Genomic DNA, 4,722 nt, shown 5'->3' with positions numbered 1-4,722 from the left:
AGGTATACACTAAAGTTCGACGGTTCAAAGATATCAAATCTACCGATTGATCGAGTATATCCGACATAAGTTCACTACGGAAAGTTCAAAGGGAAACCTACTTATCCAGATGCAATTAATCCTTGCTTGCGAATCATACAGTTTTTCATGCATGTTTCCGTGATATAGCCATTCCCCATTCATGTGGGGGATTGTTGGGTTTTATGTATTTAATTATATTAAATACTTAAAAGAGGGTGAATGGAAAATGGAGGGAAATGAAATTTTTGAGTGAAATTTCAAGTTTCCCCCCTTGGCAAAGGGACATTATCCCATATTGGAAGAGGAAAAGGATTTGATGGGTATATAAGCAACTGCTCTTCTTCTAGCTCATAAAGAGTTGAGAAGAAGGCAAACCTCGCACCGTCATCGTCGCTCGCTCACTCGCTCGGCTCGGATCGGCTTCGGCTTCGGCTTCGGCTTCGGATTTGGATTTGGATTTGGTCAAATGATCGATTGATTGATTAATTTTTGGACCAAATATGTTTGTTAATAGTAAAATATTAACAAAAATATTATTAAATATTTGTTTTAATAACAGAATATTATTATTAAATCCAATTTAGTTATCCAAATTTCAGTTTTCTGTTTTTGTAACAGAAAATTAACTACCCTTCAATTTTTCCACTTTATTTTCCCTCTTTATTGTTGTGTAAATAGCCATTTATGTTATGGCATTTATGCTTTGGCCATTTTGCATAAGCAGCAATTCTGAAGAGTTGCACCTCTTCAGATTCCAGCCCAACTTTGGCTATAAATACAAGGCTATTCTGCTCAGAATTTCCATGCGATCCAGATTCCACACTATGCTGTGGGCTGGGGAGAGAGTCTTCGACGAGCTGGGACGTGGAAGTGATTAAGCACTGCCCCAGCATCAACTGGTACAAGGAGGAGGCACGATAGCGAAGATCAATCCATCTCAATCTACAAAAAGCATTGCCTTGGGCATGTCACTCGTTCCTCGCTTGTTCGAAAGAGCTTCAGATTGGATTCAAGAAAGTGCTTTAGCTTTTATTTAATACAATTCAAGGAAAGGAAAAAGGTCTCTCGCTCTCTCTTATCGGTAAGTATATCTGTTATGGTACAGTTTAGATATATGCCAAGGTTTCAGACAAAAAGGAAATAATATTTTGATCTGAATGCCATCTTTCAACCAATTTTTTGGAAATACATTGTCTAACCAAATCCAATTCTCTCTCGATACGTTCCTCAAAAAATCCGATTCGGGCGGATTCTTCCCCCAATTGCATTCATCAGTCGGATGAGAGTGAGAATAGAAAGGAAAGCCAAACGTGTATGATTTTTACTTCCAACAACCAGAATAACAGTTTGAAGATGCTCGAGCGAAGCGAGAGTAAGGAACAAAGTAACTCGCCCGTAAGGGAGATCCATTTAAAGGAATTCATGCTGATTGCCTAACTTCGGGTACTCCGATTGCGCCTTCTGTATCTGTAACTGTAAGTGCGAGGCACCCTTTGTTACTATTGGACAAATTTCTCCTTGACATCTATGATTGTGAAATTCAGGAATGAACAGTTGCAACAATCATGTTCAATTTCTTTTGACAGTTTTAGATTGTGGTGCTTTGTAATCAAGGGCGAGAATGAAGTTCATGGTTTCTGAGTTTTTCCTCCTTCTTCTGCATACTTTTAACATCAAACAAAGCAACAGTAAGTGTGATTTGCTACCGAACTTTGTGTTCGCTGAAACACTGGGGTTTGAAGTACCACTACACCAGTGTGTAATTCGTTCTATCCTGGGAGGAAATAATTCATAACCTTGGGTACTAGGAGGGAATTAAATTCCTTAAGGAAACACTGTGATTCAGTGCGCTCGAATTGATTTCTATCTCTTTAAGTTTTCTGTTTATATATTATTCTGCTTTGTTTTTCCAGAATTAGTTTACAAATACAGTTTACTAACAATATGATCTTAAACAATTCTTACCTCATGAGCTAGCTTTGGGATTGAGTTAGGCCAAAATCAACGATAGCTACTTATAATGGATTTGAGGCTTCCACTTGAATCTCTTAATCGAGAAGGATTGGTTCAGTTGGTAACAACTTGTTTGGATGGTTGTTACCTATGTTTCATAATGTATCGTATCGTACTGTATTGTATTATACTGTATCATTTGATAAATACAATGTTTGGATAGATTGTGTTGTTTGCCATCGTTTCATGATACCACGCACCAGAAATATGAAAATAAACTTGCAATATTATAAAGAAAAATTATGATACAGGGTAAAATTATTATATAAAAAGGCATGGTAAATGATAAATAAGATTATTTAATAGTAATGAAGGGTGAGATTGAGAGAAAAAGACAAGGTAACGACGCGACCACACCAAATCGGTCGTTGCATAAAGTGGCACATTTCGTCGTTACGTAACGACGGATTTAACGATACGATACAATAAAATTTAAGTAACAATCAAAACAAATATCGTATTTAACGTAACAATACGATGCAGTACAATGGGTAACAACCATCCAAACAAGCTGTAAGACACTTTCACTTTCAATTGATGGGTTTTGAGAGTCAAAATTACATGAGGTTAAGAGAGTAACCACTATTAATCCCTTGCACAGACGATTGAGTTTTTTTTTTTTAAAAAAAAAAAAGACCAAACTGAATTTGTAGTAGAAGTTGGGTTGTTCTCCATTATCATTTCCATCAAAATAAAATATTCATTGTTTGCTAAAGGGAATATGCATACCTCAGAATCACTAGAAAAGTTTGGGATTGTTTTTGAATTTCCATTTCTGTTGACGTCTTGCTTTTGTTGAAGGAATCAGCAACTCCACATGGCATCCCACAGCAGATGAAAAGAAACGAATCACATAAACCAAACAAGCGTTAAAAACACAAAAGGGCATTTCCAACTCTTTGTTTTGCCTTTTTGTTATAGTACAAGCTTGTTTTTGTACTGTTTGTGCCCATTCCCCTGCCCGCATTAAAAAATTTCCCCAAAAAAAATCCTCAAAAAGCTCTTTAAAAAAGTTGTCCAAATCGTACAACTTTTTGTACAAATTGGAGATGGACATAAGAAGAGCATAATGACGATAACAAACATATGCAATTAAGCAAATACATATATTCAGTTTAGCTGGAACTTAACATAAAGTTATGGGGACTTGCGGTCGAAATGCTAAGTAACTATGCACTAAACTTTTGAAAGCTTAAAAATAACTAAATTTTTGTACATCTGTTTAATCTGCTTAAACAAGAATGGTTTCATCTAACACGTCAAACTTTCCTAATTAGCAACTCTGATTACATACGTGAATGTCATTTGAAAAACAATTACAGTATCGTGTATAAGGAATGTCACAGATTTTTACTCTTATTGCATGGGCGATTAGCAATTGGCTTAAGATACCTAAGAGTTTTTGACGTTATTTGTCTGTATAAGAATGTATGTGCTCAAATGAAAACTTGCAATTTTATAGCCTAAAAGGTTCTAATATGAAGTTGCTAAGATGCTTGAGTTCCCTTTTACATAAGGAGTTTTAGTAAAATGAGCTTCCTATGGTTTTCGTACACTGAAAATGTTGTCTAGTAGCTAAGTGACAAGCTGATAGCTAACTATATTTTAAGCTTAAGTGTAATATTAACTAGAGTTAGTTAGTGAAAGTCGGTTAGTGTTAGAGGTAGTTAGTTTGTTAAATACTGTAGTATAACGTACAGAACACGATTTTGAAGAAATGAAGTGAGCTGGTTCTCTTCTTCTCTCATTTTCTCCTTCTAGATTCTTCCTTCATGTTAGCTTCGACCACCAATTCCATGGATGTTAACATGGTATCAGAGCCATCGGTATGGATCTAAGCAAGTTTGCAAAGGAGCCTCTTCATCTAGGTTGCTTCAATTCTGCCATTTGATGTGTTGAATTGTCTTAGAGCAATTCTCGATCGAAGCTAGGGTTTGCAAATTGTAATATGAAGCTAATCTACAATCAACAATGGCGAATGAAGATGATCACATCAACAACACTACTCCTGCTCACACTGCCACGACCTCATCTAATGGCAATTTCATGACTGGTACCTCTTTTCCTACCATTGATCATAATCACCCTCTGTATCTACAGCCAACCGACACACCAGGTAGTTCTCTGATCTCTCTTCAACTTACTGGATCTGATAACTATGCTTTGTGGAGTCGCGCAATGAGAATTGGCTTGCTAGGTAAGAGTAAATCAGGATTTGTCGATGGTAGGTTCCCTAAGTCTAAGTTTGAGCCTGAACTCTATGATCTGTGGAAGAAAGTGAATGTTATTGTTTTGTCATGGATAATGAATGTTGTGAGGCCGGGTTTGCTAAGAGTGTCCTATATGCATCTAGTGCTCATAAAGTTTGGGAAGACTTAAAAGAGAGATTCGATAAAGTAAATGGTTCCAGAATTTTGTACCTACATAGGGAGGCTCACACCTTGACTCAAGGAGTTATGACTGTAACTGATATTTCTTCAAACTAAGAGAGCTTTGGGATGAGTTTGATGCTCTTATGCCATGTCCTGGCTGTCTCTGTCCTGAGTCAAACAAGTATGCTCAACGCTTTAAATATCAAAGGCTCCTTCAATTTTCTTACTGGCTTAAATGAATCCTACTCTCAGTCAAGGAGCCAAATCATGATGATGTCTCCTTTGCCTAGTATAAATAAGTCTTATTCTATGTTAG

The sequence above is a fragment of the Nicotiana attenuata genome, chromosome 2 (genome assembly GCF_001879085.1).
Source record: "Nicotiana attenuata strain UT chromosome 2, NIATTr2, whole genome shotgun sequence".
Lineage (NCBI taxonomy): Eukaryota > Viridiplantae > Streptophyta > Magnoliopsida > Solanales > Solanaceae > Nicotiana > Nicotiana attenuata.
Note: the sequence above shows the minus strand (reverse complement) of the source record.